We start from the raw sequence: 12,837 nt of genomic DNA on the forward strand, positions 1-12,837 counted from the left end.
GATGTTACTGCCACATGATTTCCCATCCTTTTTTTTCATGTTCCCATTATGAAAAGTAAAAAAAATTGTAATAATAGTAAAGTGGTCCAAATGAGGACCCCCCTGTAATGTGTAGCATTCAAGATATTGGGAGACTCAATAAGATCAAGGCAGGTTGATTTGTTTTTTTTCATGGAGTAGTGGCTCCTTATGCTGATGTCGGTGAAGTCAAGGCGGCTGGGGGCGAAGAACACTGGGTACGGCTCCTCGTTAGTATAGTGGACAGTATCTCCGCCTGTCACGCGGAAGACCGGGGTTCGATTCCCCGACGGGGAGACCCAGCTCTTTGCTGCTGCTGAACGACTCATCCAAAAGATTTTGGTGCTGACAGAGGTCACAGAAGGAGTTCTGCTTCAACGTCAACCAGAGCCAAAACAAATGCGTTGGCCGGGAATCGAACCCGGGTCAACTGCTTGGAAGCCAGCTATGCTCACCACTATACCACCAACGCAAGTGTCCGACTCCAGCTTTTAGCCATCTGAAAAGAATGCTTGAAATGCACAAGTCACTGATAGGGCAAAAGGAGCTGAAGCCATCTTTGTTTGTATCCCGTCATGTACGAGAGAGTGCTGTCTTTCCATGCGGGCTAAAGAAATCTGGAGCTGCGACGCAGAAAGCGCAAAGTCCGCAAGTACAGAACGTGGTGAGGCGCGCTTCGTTCCACCGCCCATTGGCTGGTGGCCAGTTTTACTCTTGACACTCCAATACAGCTCTGTTGTGAGCAGAAAAGAATGCTGGAAGTACATGAGTCACTGACAGGGCCAAAGTGGCTGAAGCCCAAGGTTTGGATCCCATCATGTCATGAGAGTGCTGTCTTTCCATGCTGGCTGAAAAAAAATGTGAAGTTGCGACACAGGAAGCGCAAAGGCTGCAAACACGGTCCACGAGAAAGCACGCTTTGCTCCAATGCACATTGGTGTGTGGTCAGATTTAGTCTGCTATTGAAACTGCAGTGCAGCTCTGCTGTGAGCAGAGCACCCAAAAATACAGGTCACTCGGAAAGGTTCCCCTCCACGGAAATCTTTAGTAAAAGGCGAAAGATTTATGCGTCTATGAAGAGAAACTCGAGTTGTGTGCCCACGCGCTTGAGCATGTGCGCTCCCTGTGGTAAACCACTATACTCACAAAGGGTAATCTAGGGTGCCGATAAGATTTTCATCTCCCCCTCACTCCAAATGGGAGGAGTAAAAGTTAAAAAGTCTCTTCCATCATCCATTCTCGCCTGCCACACAGGAGGCCTGGCTCTGATTCCCGGGCAAATGCAGGAACAGAGTTCTTTTAAGTAAGGGGTGTGTGTTTGCATGTGTGTGGGATTCTTTAAAATGAGCCTTGAAGGCCAAGCCTGATTTGCTAGAAGGAGCTCCAAACTTTGCATATTGACCCAACCCCCCTTTCCCTGGATTTGACGTGTAACAGTTACGCACCATTACTAAATCCAGGGCAATGTGAAGGCCGAAGTTCTCCCAGCCGAGCATTGGTGGTTCAGTGGTAGAATTCTCGCCTGCCACGCGGGAGACCCGGGTCCGATTCCCGGCCAATGCAGGAACGGAGTCCTTTTAATTAAGTTGTGTGTGTGCTTGCATGTGTGTAAGGTTCTTTAAAATGAAGCCTGATTTACTTGAAGGAGCTCCAACCTTTGCATACCGACCCACCCCCGTTCCCTGCCGAATCTTTTCAGAAACTCATTAGTCCGTCTATATTCGTCAAATGCCTATAAAACTTGTTCACTTTATCTATAGGTTGACGAAGTTTAGCAGTGGGCAATATACTCGTAAATGCTGTGTTAATTCCAAACGTTCTCCCTCCTTTCCGAGCATTGGTGGTTCAGTGGTAGAATTCTAGCAGTGGGCGATATGATCCACGTAAATGCGATGTTACTGCCACATGATTTCCCATCCTTTTTTTTCATGTTCCCATTATGAAAAGTAAAAAAAATAGTAATAATAGTAAAGTGGTCCAAATGAGGACCCCCTGTAATGTGTAGCATTCAAGATATTGGGAGACTCAATAAGATCAAGGCAGGTTGATTTGTTTTTTTCATGGAGTAGTGGCTCCTTATGCTGATGTCGGTGAAGTCAAGGCGGCTGGGGGCGAAGAACACTGGGTACGGCTCCTCGTTAGTATAGTGGACAGTATCTCCGCCTGTCACGCGGAAGACCGGGGTTCGATTCCCCGACGGGGAGACCCAGCTCTTTGCTGCTGCTGAACGACTCATCCAAAAGATTTTGGTGCTGACAGAGGTCACAGAAGGAGTTCTGCTTCAACGTCAACCAGAGCCAAAACAAATGCGTTGGCCGGGAATCGAACCCGGGTCAACTGCTTGGAAGCCAGCTATGCTCACCACTATACCACCAACGCAAGTGTCCGACTCCAGCTTTTAGCCATCTGAAAAGAATGCTTGAAATGCACAAGTCACTGATAGGGCAAAAGGAGCTGAAGCCATCTTTGTTTGTATCCCGTCATGTACGAGAGAGTGCTGTCTTTCCATGCGGGCTAAAGAAATCTGGAGCTGCGACGCAGAAAGCGCAAAGTCCGCAAGTACAGAACGTGGTGAGGCGCGCTTCGTTCCACCGCCCATTGGCTGGTGGCCAGTTTTACTCTTGACACTCCAATACAGCTCTGTTGTGAGCAGAAAAGAATGCTGGAAGTACATGAGTCACTGACAGGGCCAAAGTGGCTGAAGCCCAAGGTTTGGATCCCATCATGTCATGAGAGTGCTGTCTTTCCATGCTGGCTGAAAAAAAATGTGAAGTTGCGACACAGGAAGCGCAAAGGCTGCAAACACGGTCCACGAGAAAGCACGCTTTGCTCCAATGCACATTGGTGTGTGGTCAGATTTAGTCTGCTATTGAAACTGCAGTGCAGCTCTGCTGTGAGCAGAGCACCCAAAAATACAGGTCACTCGGAAAGGTTCCCCTCCACGGAAATCTTTAGTAAAAGGCGAAAGATTTATGCGTCTATGAAGAGAAACTCGAGTTGTGTGCCCACGCGCTTGAGCATGTGCGCTCCCTGTGGTAAACCACTATACTCACAAAGGGTAATCTAGGGTGCCGATAAGATTTTCATCTCCCCCTCACTCCAAATGGGAGGAGTAAAAGTTAAAAAGTCTCTTCCATCATCCATTCTCGCCTGCCACACAGGAGGCCTGGCTCTGATTCCCGGGCAAATGCAGGAACAGAGTTCTTTTAAGTAAGGGGTGTGTGTTTGCATGTGTGTGGGATTCTTTAAAATGAGCCTTGAAGGCCAAGCCTGATTTGCTAGAAGGAGCTCCAAACTTTGCATATTGACCCAACCCCCCTTTCCCTGGATTTGACGTGTAACAGTTACGCACCATTACTAAATCCAGGGCAATGTGAAGGCCGAAGTTCTCCCAGCCGAGCATTGGTGGTTCAGTGGTAGAATTCTCGCCTGCCACGCGGGAGACCCGGGTCCGATTCCCGGCCAATGCAGGAACGGAGTCCTTTTAATTAAGTTGTGTGTGTGCTTGCATGTGTGTAAGGTTCTTTAAAATGAAGCCTGATTTACTTGAAGGAGCTCCAACCTTTGCATACCGACCCACCCCCGTTCCCTGCCGAATCTTTTCAGAAACTCATTAGTCCGTCTATATTCGTCAAATGCCTATAAAACTTGTTCACTTTATCTATAGGTTGACGAAGTTTAGCAGTGGGCAATATACTCGTAAATGCTGTGTTAATTCCAAACGTTCTCCCTCCTTTCCGAGCATTGGTGGTTCAGTGGTAGAATTCTAGCAGTGGGCGATATGATCCACGTAAATGCGATGTTACTGCCACATGATTTCCCATCCTTTTTTTTCATGTTCCCATTATGAAAAGTAAAAAAAATAGTAATAATAGTAAAGTGGTCCAAATGAGGACCCCCTGTAATGTGTAGCATTCAAGATATTGGGAGACTCAATAAGATCAAGGCAGGTTGATTTGTTTTTTTCATGGAGTAGTGGCTCCTTATGCTGATGTCGGTGAAGTCAAGGCGGCTGGGGGCGAAGAACACTGGGTACGGCTCCTCGTTAGTATAGTGGACAGTATCTCCGCCTGTCACGCGGAAGACCGGGGTTCGATTCCCCGACGGGGAGACCCAGCTCTTTGCTGCTGCTGAACGACTCATCCAAAAGATTTTGGTGCTGACAGAGGTCACAGAAGGAGTTCTGCTTCAACGTCAACCAGAGCCAAAACAAATGCGTTGGCCGGGAATCGAACCCGGGTCAACTGCTTGGAAGCCAGCTATGCTCACCACTATACCACCAACGCAAGTGTCCGACTCCAGCTTTTAGCCATCTGAAAAGAATGCTTGAAATGCACAAGTCACTGATAGGGCAAAAGGAGCTGAAGCCATCTTTGTTTGTATCCCGTCATGTACGAGAGAGTGCTGTCTTTCCATGCGGGCTAAAGAAATCTGGAGCTGCGACGCAGAAAGCGCAAAGTCCGCAAGTACAGAACGTGGTGAGGCGCGCTTCGTTCCACCGCCCATTGGCTGGTGGCCAGTTTTACTCTTGACACTCCAATACAGCTCTGTTGTGAGCAGAAAAGAATGCTGGAAGTACATGAGTCACTGACAGGGCCAAAGTGGCTGAAGCCCAAGGTTTGGATCCCATCATGTCATGAGAGTGCTGTCTTTCCATGCTGGCTGAAAAAAAATGTGAAGTTGCGACACAGGAAGCGCAAAGGCTGCAAACACGGTCCACGAGAAAGCACGCTTTGCTCCAATGCACATTGGTGTGTGGTCAGATTTAGTCTGCTATTGAAACTGCAGTGCAGCTCTGCTGTGAGCAGAGCACCCAAAAATACAGGTCACTCGGAAAGGTTCCCCTCCACGGAAATCTTTAGTAAAAGGCGAAAGATTTATGCGTCTATGAAGAGAAACTCGAGTTGTGTGCCCACGCGCTTGAGCATGTGCGCTCCCTGTGGTAAACCACTATACTCACAAAGGGTAATCTAGGGTGCCGATAAGATTTTCATCTCCCCCTCACTCCAAATGGGAGGAGTAAAAGTTAAAAAGTCTCTTCCATCATCCATTCTCGCCTGCCACACAGGAGGCCTGGCTCTGATTCCCGGGCAAATGCAGGAACAGAGTTCTTTTAAGTAAGGGGTGTGTGTTTGCATGTGTGTGGGATTCTTTAAAATGAGCCTTGAAGGCCAAGCCTGATTTGCTAGAAGGAGCTCCAAACTTTGCATATTGACCCAACCCCCCTTTCCCTGGATTTGACGTGTAACAGTTACGCACCATTACTAAATCCAGGGCAATGTGAAGGCCGAAGTTCTCCCAGCCGAGCATTGGTGGTTCAGTGGTAGAATTCTCGCCTGCCATGCGGGAGACCCGGGTCCGATTCCCGGCCAATGCAGGAACGGAGTCCTTTTAATTAAGTTATGTGTGTGCTTGCATGTGTGTAAGGTTCTTTAAAATGAAGCCTGATTTACTTGAAGGAGCTCCAACCTTTGCATACCGACCCACCCCCGTTCCCTGCCGAATCTTTTCAGAAACTCATTAGTCCGTCTATATTCGTCAAATGCCTATAAAACTTGTTCACTTTATCTATAGGTTGACGAAGTTTAGCAGTGGGCAATATACTCGTAAATGCGGTGTTAATTCCAAACGTTCTCCCTCCTTTCCGAGCATTGGTGGTTCAGTGGTAGAATTCTAGCAGTGGGCGATATGATCCACGTAAATGCGATGTTACTGCCACATGATTTCCCATCCTTTTTTTTCATGTTCCCATTATGAAAAGTAAAAAAAATAGTAATAATAGTAAAGTGGTCCAAATGAGGACCCCCCTGTAATGTGTAGCATTCAAGATATTGGGAGACTCAATAAGATCAAGGCAGGTTGATTTGTTTTTTTTCATGGAGTAGTGGCTCCTTATGCTGATGTCGGTGAAGTCAAGGCGGCTGGGGGCGAAGAACACTGGGTACGGCTCCTCGTTAGTATAGTGGACAGTATCTCCGCCTGTCACGCGGAAGACCGGGGTTCGATTCCCCGACGGGGAGACCCAGCTCTTTGCTGCTGCTGAACGACTCATCCAAAAGATTTTGGTGCTGACAGAGGTCACAGAAGGAGTTCTGCTTCAACGTCAACCAGAGCCAAAACAAATGCGTTGGCCGGGAATCGAACCCGGGTCAACTGCTTGGAAGCCAGCTATGCTCACCACTATACCACCAACGCAAGTGTCCGACTCCAGCTTTTAGCCATCTGAAAAGAATGCTTGAAATGCACAAGTCACTGATAGGGCAAAAGGAGCTGAAGCCATCTTTGTTTGTATCCCGTCATGTACGAGAGAGTGCTGTCTTTCCATGCGGGCTAAAGAAATCTGGAGCTGCGACGCAGAAAGCGCAAAGTCCGCAAGTACAGAACGTGGTGAGGCGCGCTTCGTTCCACCGCCCATTGGCTGGTGGCCAGTTTTACTCTTGACACTCCAATACAGCTCTGTTGTGAGCAGAAAAGAATGCTGGAAGTACATGAGTCACTGACAGGGCCAAAGTGGCTGAAGCCCAAGGTTTGGATCCCATCATGTCATGAGAGTGCTGTCTTTCCATGCTGGCTGAAAAAAAATGTGAAGTTGCGACACAGGAAGCGCAAAGGCTGCAAACACGGTCCACGAGAAAGCACGCTTTGCTCCAATGCACATTGGTGTGTGGTCAGATTTAGTCTGCTATTGAAACTGCAGTGCAGCTCTGCTGTGAGCAGAGCACCCAAAAATACAGGTCACTCGGAAAGGTTCCCCTCCATGGAAATCTTTAGTAAAAGGCGAAAGATTTATGCGTCTATGAAGAGAAACTCGAGTTGTGTGCCCACGCGCTTGAGCATGTGCGCTCCCTGTGGTAAACCACTATACTCACAAAGGGTAATCTAGGGTGCCGATAAGATTTTCATCTCCCCCTCACTCCAAATGGGAGGAGTAAAAGTTAAAAAGTCTCTTCCATCATCCATTCTCGCCTGCCACACAGGAGGCCTGGCTCTGATTCCCGGGCAAATGCAGGAACAGAGTTCTTTTAAGTAAGGGGTGTGTGTTTGCATGTGTGTGGGATTCTTTAAAATGAGCCTTGAAGGCCAAGCCTGATTTGCTAGAAGGAGCTCCAAACTTTGCATATTGACCCAACCCCCCTTTCCCTGGATTTGACGTGTAACAGTTACGCACCATTACTAAATCCAGGGCAATGTGAAGGCCGAAGTTCTCCCAGCCGAGCATTGGTGGTTCAGTGGTAGAATTCTCGCCTGCCACGCGGGAGACCCGGGTCCGATTCCCGGCCAATGCAGGAACGGAGTCCTTTTAATTAAGTTGTGTGTGTGCTTGCATGTGTGTAAGGTTCTTTAAAATGAAGCCTGATTTACTTGAAGGAGCTCCAACCTTTGCATACCGACCCACCCCCGTTCCCTGCCGAATCTTTTCAGAAACTCATTAGTCCGTCTATATTCGTCAAATGCCTATAAAACTTGTTCACTTTATCTATAGGTTGACGAAGTTTAGCAGTGGGCAATATACTCGTAAATGCGGTGTTAATTCCAAACGTTCTCCCTCCTTTCCGAGCATTGGTGGTTCAGTGGTAGAATTCTAGCAGTGGGCGATATGATCCACGTAAATGCGATGTTACTGCCACATGATTTCCCATCCTTTTTTTTCATGTTCCCATTATGAAAAGTAAAAAAAATAGTAATAATAGTAAAGTGGTCCAAATGAGGACCCCCTGTAATGTGTAGCATTCAAGATATTGGGAGACTCAATAAGATCAAGGCAGGTTGATTTGTTTTTTTTTCATGGAGTAGTGGCTCCTTATGCTGATGTCGGTGAAGTCAAGGCGGCTGGGGGCGAAGAACACTGGGTACGGCTCCTCGTTAGTATAGTGGACAGTATCTCCGCCTGTCACGCGGAAGACCGGGGTTCGATTCCCCGACGGGGAGACCCAGCTCTTTGCTGCTGCTGAACGACTCATCCAAAAGATTTTGGTGCTGACAGAGGTCACAGAAGGAGTTCTGCTTCAACGTCAACCAGAGCCAAAACAAATGCGTTGGCCGGGAATCGAACCCGGGTCAACTGCTTGGAAGGCAGCTATGCTCACCACTATACCACCAACGCAAGTGCCCGACTCCAGCTTTTAGCCATCTGAAAAGAATGCTTGAAATGCACAAGTCACTGATAGGGCAAAAGGAGCTGAAGCCATCTTTGTTTGTATCCCGTCATGTACGAGAGAGTGCTGTCTTTCCATGCGGGCTAAAGAAATCTGGAGCTGCGACGCAGAAAGCGCAAAGTCCGCAAGTACAGAACGTGGTGAGGCGCGCTTCGTTCTACCGCCCATTGGCTGGTGGCCAGTTTTACTCTTGACACTCCAATACAGCTCTGTTGTGAGCAGAAAAGAATGCTGGAAGTACATGAGTCACTGACAGGGCCAAAGTGGCTGAAGCCCAAGGTTTGGATCCCATCATGTCATGAGAGTGCTGTCTTTCCATGCTGGCTGAAAAAAAATGTGAAGTTGCGACACAGGAAGCGCAAAGGCTGCAAACACGGTCCACGAGAAAGCACGCTTTGCTCCAATGCACATTGGTGTGTGGTCAGATTTAGTCTGCTATTGAAACTGCAGTGCAGCTCTGCTGTGAGCAGAGCACCCAAAAATACAGGTCACTCGGAAAGGTTCCCCTCCACGGAAATCTTTAGTAAAAGGCGAAAGATTTATGCGTCTATGAAGAGAAACTCGAGTTGTGTGCCCACGCGCTTGAGCATGTGCGCTCCCTGTGGTAAACCACTATACTCACAAAGGGTAATCTAGGGTGCCGATAAGATTTTCATCTCCCCCTCACTCCAAATGGGAGGAGTAAAAGTTAAAAAGTCTCTTCCATCATCCATTCTCGCCTGCCACACAGGAGGCCTGGCTCTGATTCCCGGGCAAATGCAGGAACAGAGTTCTTTTAAGTAAGGGGTGTGTGTTTGCATGTGTGTGGGATTCTTTAAAATGAGCCTTGAAGGCCAAGCCTGATTTGCTAGAAGGAGCTCCAAACTTTGCATATTGACCCAACCCCCCTTTCCCTGGATTTGACGTGTAACAGTTACGCACCATTACTAAATCCAGGGCAATGTGAAGGCCGAAGTTCTCCCAGCCGAGCATTGGTGGTTCAGTGGTAGAATTCTCGCCTGCCACGCGGGAGACCCGGGTCCGATTCCCGGCCAATGCAGGAACGGAGTCCTTTTAATTAAGTTGTGTGTGTGCTTGCATGTGTGTAAGGTTCTTTAAAATGAAGCCTGATTTACTTGAAGGAGCTCCAACCTTTGCATACCGACCCACCCCCGTTCCCTGCCGAATCTTTTCAGAAACTCATTAGTCCGTCTATATTCGTCAAATGCCTATAAAACTTGTTCACTTTATCTATAGGTTGACGAAGTTTAGCAGTGGGCAATATACTCGTAAATGCGGTGTTAATTCCAAACGTTCTCCCTCCTTTCCGAGCATTGGTGGTTCAGTGGTAGAATTCTAGCAGTGGGCGATATGATCCACGTAAATGCGATGTTACTGCCACATGATTTCCCATCCTTTTTTTTCATGTTCCCATTATGAAAAGTAAAAAAAATAGTAATAATAGTAAAGTGGTCCAAATGAGGACCCCCTGTAATGTGTAGCATTCAAGATATTGGGAGACTCAATAAGATCAAGGCAGGTTGATTTGTTTTTTTTTCATGGAGTAGTGGCTCCTTATGCTGATGTCGGTGAAGTCAAGGCGGCTGGGGGCGAAGAACACTGGGTACGGCTCCTCGTTAGTATAGTGGACAGTATCTCCGCCTGTCACGCGGAAGACCGGGGTTCGATTCCCCGACGGGGAGACCCAGCTCTTTGCTGCTGCTGAACGACTCATCCAAAAGATTTTGGTGCTGACAGAGGTCACAGAAGGAGTTCTGCTTCAACGTCAACCAGAGCCAAAACAAATGCGTTGGCCGGGAATCGAACCCGGGTCAACTGCTTGGAAGGCAGCTATGCTCACCACTATACCACCAACGCAAGTGCCCGACTCCAGCTTTTAGCCATCTGAAAAGAATGCTTGAAATGCACAAGTCACTGATAGGGCAAAAGGAGCTGAAGCCATCTTTGTTTGTATCCCGTCATGTACGAGAGAGTGCTGTCTTTCCATGCGGGCTAAAGAAATCTGGAGCTGCGACGCAGAAAGCGCAAAGTCCGCAAGTACAGAACGTGGTGAGGCGCGCTTCGTTCTACCGCCCATTGGCTGGTGGCCAGTTTTACTCTTGACACTCCAATACAGCTCTGTTGTGAGCAGAAAAGAATGCTGGAAGTACATGAGTCACTGACAGGGCCAAAGTGGCTGAAGCCCAAGGTTTGGATCCCATCATGTCATGAGAGTGCTGTCTTTCCATGCTGGCTGAAAAAAAATGTGAAGTTGCGACACAGGAAGCGCAAAGGCTGCAAACACGGTCCACGAGAAAGCACGCTTTGCTCCAATGCACATTGGTGTGTGGTCAGATTTAGTCTGCTATTGAAACTGCAGTGCAGCTCTGCTGTGAGCAGAGCACCCAAAAATACAGGTCACTCGGAAAGGTTCCCCTCCACGGAAATCTTTAGTAAAAGGCGAAAGATTTATGCGTCTATGAAGAGAAACTCGAGTTGTGTGCCCACGCGCTTGAGCATGTGCGCTCCCTGTGGTAAACCACTATACTCACAAAGGGTAATCTAGGGTGCCGATAAGATTTTCATCTCCCCCTCACTCCAAATGGGAGGAGTAAAAGTTAAAAAGTCTCTTCCATCATCCATTCTCGCCTGCCACACAGGAGGCCTGGCTCTGATTCCCGGGCAAATGCAGGAACAGAGTTCTTTTAAGTAAGGGGTGTGTGTTTGCATGTGTGTGGGATTCTTTAAAATGAGCCTTGAAGGCCAAGCCTGATTTGCTAGAAGGAGCTCCAAACTTTGCATATTGACCCAACCCCCCTTTCCCTGGATTTGACGTGTAACAGTTACGCACCATTACTAAATCCAGGGCAATGTGAAGGCCGAAGTTCTCCCAGCCGAGCATTGGTGGTTCAGTGGTAGAATTCTCGCCTGCCACGCGGGAGACCCGGGTCCGATTCCCGGCCAATGCAGGAACGGAGTCCTTTTAATTAAGTTGTGTGTGTGCTTGCATGTGTGTAAGGTTCTTTAAAATGAAGCCTGATTTACTTGAAGGAGCTCCAACCTTTGCATACCGACCCACCCCCGTTCCCTGCCGAATCTTTTCAGAAACTCATTAGTCCGTCTATATTCGTCAAATGCCTATAAAACTTGTTCACTTTATCTATAGGTTGACGAAGTTTAGCAGTGGGCAATATACTCGTAAATGCGGTGTTAATTCCAAACGTTCTCCCTCCTTTCCGAGCATTGGTGGTTCAGTGGTAGAATTCTAGCAGTGGGCGATATGATCCACGTAAATGCGATGTTACTGCCACATGATTTCCCATCCTTTTTTTTCATGTCCCCATTATGAAAAGTAAAAAAAATAGTAATAATAGTAAAGTGGTCCAAATGAGGACCCCCTGTAATGTGTAGCATTCAAGATATTGGGAGACTCAATAAGATCAAGGCAGGTTGATTTGTTTTTTTTCATGGAGTAGTGGCTCCTTATGCTGATGTCGGTGAAGTCAAGGCGGCTGGGGGCGAAGAACACTGGGTACGGCTCCTCGTTAGTATAGTGGACAGTATCTCCGCCTGTCACGCGGAAGACCGGGGTTCGATTCCCCGACGGGGAGACCCAGCTCTTTGCTGCTGCTGAACGACTCATCCAAAAGATTTTGGTGCTGACAGAGGTCACAGAAGGAGTTCTGCTTCAACGTCAACCAGAGCCAAAACAAATGCGTTGGCCGGGAATCGAACCCGGGTCAACTGCTTGGAAGGCAGCTATGCTCACCACTATACCACCAACGCAAGTGCCCGACTCCAGCTTTTAGCCATCTGAAAAGAATGCTTGAAATGCACAAGTCACTGATAGGGCAAAAGGAGCTGAAGCCATCTTTGTTTGTATCCCGTCATGTACGAGAGAGTGCTGTCTTTCCATGCGGGCTAAAGAAATCTGGAGCTGCGACGCAGAAAGCGCAAAGTCCGCAAGTACAGAACGTGGTGAGGCGCGCTTCGTTCTACCGCCCATTGGCTGGTGGCCAGTTTTACTCTTGACACTCCAATACAGCTCTGTTGTGAGCAGAAAAGAATGCTGGAAGTACATGAGTCACTGACAGGGCCAAAGTGGCTGAAGCCCAAGGTTTGGATCCCATCATGTCATGAGAGTGCTGTCTTTCCATGCTGGCTGAAAAAAAATGTGAAGTTGCGACACAGGAAGCGCAAAGGCTGCAAACACGGTCCACGAGAAAGCACGCTTTGCTCCAATGCACATTGGTGTGTGGTCAGATTTAGTCTGCTATTGAAACTGCAGTGCAGCTCTGCTGTGAGCAGAGCACCCAAAAATACAGGTCACTCGGAAAGGTTCCCCTCCACGGAAATCTTTAGTAAAAGGCGAAAGATTTATGCGTCTATGAAGAGAAACTCGAGTTGTGTGCCCACGCGCTTGAGCATGTGCGCTCCCTGTGGTAAACCACTATACTCACAAAGGGTAATCTAGGGTGCCGATAAGATTTTCATCTCCCCCTCACTCCAAATGGGAGGAGTAAAAGTTAAAAAGTCTCTTCCATCATCCATTCTCGCCTGCCACACAGGAGGCCTGGCTCTGATTCCCGGGCAAATGCAGGATCCAAAAATGCTTTGCATCCAAAAGATTTTGGTGCTGACAGAGGTCACAGAAGGAGTTCTGCTTCAACGTCAACCAGAGCCA

The 12,837-nt window shown here is 48.0% G+C and overlaps 22 non-coding genes across 22 annotated transcripts; 12 read left to right on the top strand and 10 right to left on the bottom strand.

Annotated features, from left to right (window-relative positions):
- Positions 1–243: 243 nt before the first annotated feature.
- trnad-guc (transfer RNA aspartic acid (anticodon GUC)) lies at positions 244–315 on the top strand. Its single transcript has one exon. It is a non-coding gene; the product is annotated as a tRNA-Asp (tRNA).
- A 680-nt stretch (positions 316–995) lies between these two features.
- Positions 996–1,111, bottom strand: LOC141286994 (U5 spliceosomal RNA). Its single transcript, XR_012339386.1, has one exon. It is a non-coding gene; the product is annotated as a U5 spliceosomal RNA (small nuclear RNA).
- Positions 1,112–1,510: 399 nt separating this feature from the next.
- trnag-gcc (transfer RNA glycine (anticodon GCC)) lies at positions 1,511–1,581 on the top strand. The gene has a single exon. It is a non-coding gene; the product is annotated as a tRNA-Gly (tRNA).
- Positions 1,582–2,150: 569 nt separating this feature from the next.
- trnad-guc (transfer RNA aspartic acid (anticodon GUC)) lies at positions 2,151–2,222 on the top strand. The gene has a single exon. It is a non-coding gene; the product is annotated as a tRNA-Asp (tRNA).
- A 680-nt stretch (positions 2,223–2,902) lies between these two features.
- On the bottom strand, positions 2,903–3,018 carry LOC141287000 (U5 spliceosomal RNA). The gene has a single exon (XR_012339388.1). It is a non-coding gene; the product is annotated as a U5 spliceosomal RNA (small nuclear RNA).
- A 399-nt stretch (positions 3,019–3,417) lies between these two features.
- On the top strand, positions 3,418–3,488 carry trnag-gcc (transfer RNA glycine (anticodon GCC)). The gene has a single exon. It is a non-coding gene; the product is annotated as a tRNA-Gly (tRNA).
- Positions 3,489–4,057: 569 nt separating this feature from the next.
- Positions 4,058–4,129, top strand: trnad-guc (transfer RNA aspartic acid (anticodon GUC)). The gene has a single exon. It is a non-coding gene; the product is annotated as a tRNA-Asp (tRNA).
- A 680-nt stretch (positions 4,130–4,809) lies between these two features.
- LOC141287008 (U5 spliceosomal RNA) lies at positions 4,810–4,925 on the bottom strand. The gene has a single exon (XR_012339389.1). It is a non-coding gene; the product is annotated as a U5 spliceosomal RNA (small nuclear RNA).
- Positions 4,926–5,966: 1,041 nt separating this feature from the next.
- On the top strand, positions 5,967–6,038 carry trnad-guc (transfer RNA aspartic acid (anticodon GUC)). Its single transcript has one exon. It is a non-coding gene; the product is annotated as a tRNA-Asp (tRNA).
- A 680-nt stretch (positions 6,039–6,718) lies between these two features.
- LOC141288939 (U5 spliceosomal RNA) lies at positions 6,719–6,834 on the bottom strand. The gene has a single exon (XR_012339775.1). It is a non-coding gene; the product is annotated as a U5 spliceosomal RNA (small nuclear RNA).
- A 399-nt stretch (positions 6,835–7,233) lies between these two features.
- Positions 7,234–7,304, top strand: trnag-gcc (transfer RNA glycine (anticodon GCC)). The gene has a single exon. It is a non-coding gene; the product is annotated as a tRNA-Gly (tRNA).
- Positions 7,305–7,875: 571 nt separating this feature from the next.
- trnad-guc (transfer RNA aspartic acid (anticodon GUC)) lies at positions 7,876–7,947 on the top strand. The gene has a single exon. It is a non-coding gene; the product is annotated as a tRNA-Asp (tRNA).
- Positions 7,948–8,050: 103 nt separating this feature from the next.
- Positions 8,051–8,122, bottom strand: trnag-ucc (transfer RNA glycine (anticodon UCC)). Its single transcript has one exon. It is a non-coding gene; the product is annotated as a tRNA-Gly (tRNA).
- A 505-nt stretch (positions 8,123–8,627) lies between these two features.
- LOC141287015 (U5 spliceosomal RNA) lies at positions 8,628–8,743 on the bottom strand. The gene has a single exon (XR_012339390.1). It is a non-coding gene; the product is annotated as a U5 spliceosomal RNA (small nuclear RNA).
- Positions 8,744–9,142: 399 nt separating this feature from the next.
- On the top strand, positions 9,143–9,213 carry trnag-gcc (transfer RNA glycine (anticodon GCC)). Its single transcript has one exon. It is a non-coding gene; the product is annotated as a tRNA-Gly (tRNA).
- Positions 9,214–9,784: 571 nt separating this feature from the next.
- trnad-guc (transfer RNA aspartic acid (anticodon GUC)) lies at positions 9,785–9,856 on the top strand. The gene has a single exon. It is a non-coding gene; the product is annotated as a tRNA-Asp (tRNA).
- Positions 9,857–9,959: 103 nt separating this feature from the next.
- Positions 9,960–10,031, bottom strand: trnag-ucc (transfer RNA glycine (anticodon UCC)). Its single transcript has one exon. It is a non-coding gene; the product is annotated as a tRNA-Gly (tRNA).
- Positions 10,032–10,536: 505 nt separating this feature from the next.
- On the bottom strand, positions 10,537–10,652 carry LOC141287022 (U5 spliceosomal RNA). The gene has a single exon (XR_012339391.1). It is a non-coding gene; the product is annotated as a U5 spliceosomal RNA (small nuclear RNA).
- Positions 10,653–11,051: 399 nt separating this feature from the next.
- Positions 11,052–11,122, top strand: trnag-gcc (transfer RNA glycine (anticodon GCC)). The gene has a single exon. It is a non-coding gene; the product is annotated as a tRNA-Gly (tRNA).
- Positions 11,123–11,692: 570 nt separating this feature from the next.
- On the top strand, positions 11,693–11,764 carry trnad-guc (transfer RNA aspartic acid (anticodon GUC)). Its single transcript has one exon. It is a non-coding gene; the product is annotated as a tRNA-Asp (tRNA).
- A 103-nt stretch (positions 11,765–11,867) lies between these two features.
- On the bottom strand, positions 11,868–11,939 carry trnag-ucc (transfer RNA glycine (anticodon UCC)). Its single transcript has one exon. It is a non-coding gene; the product is annotated as a tRNA-Gly (tRNA).
- Positions 11,940–12,444: 505 nt separating this feature from the next.
- Positions 12,445–12,560, bottom strand: LOC141287026 (U5 spliceosomal RNA). Its single transcript, XR_012339392.1, has one exon. It is a non-coding gene; the product is annotated as a U5 spliceosomal RNA (small nuclear RNA).
- Between the last annotated feature and the right edge of the window lie 277 nt (positions 12,561–12,837).

Source organism: Garra rufa, chromosome 1 (assembly GCF_049309525.1).
Source record: "Garra rufa chromosome 1, GarRuf1.0, whole genome shotgun sequence".
Lineage (NCBI taxonomy): Eukaryota > Metazoa > Chordata > Actinopteri > Cypriniformes > Cyprinidae > Garra > Garra rufa.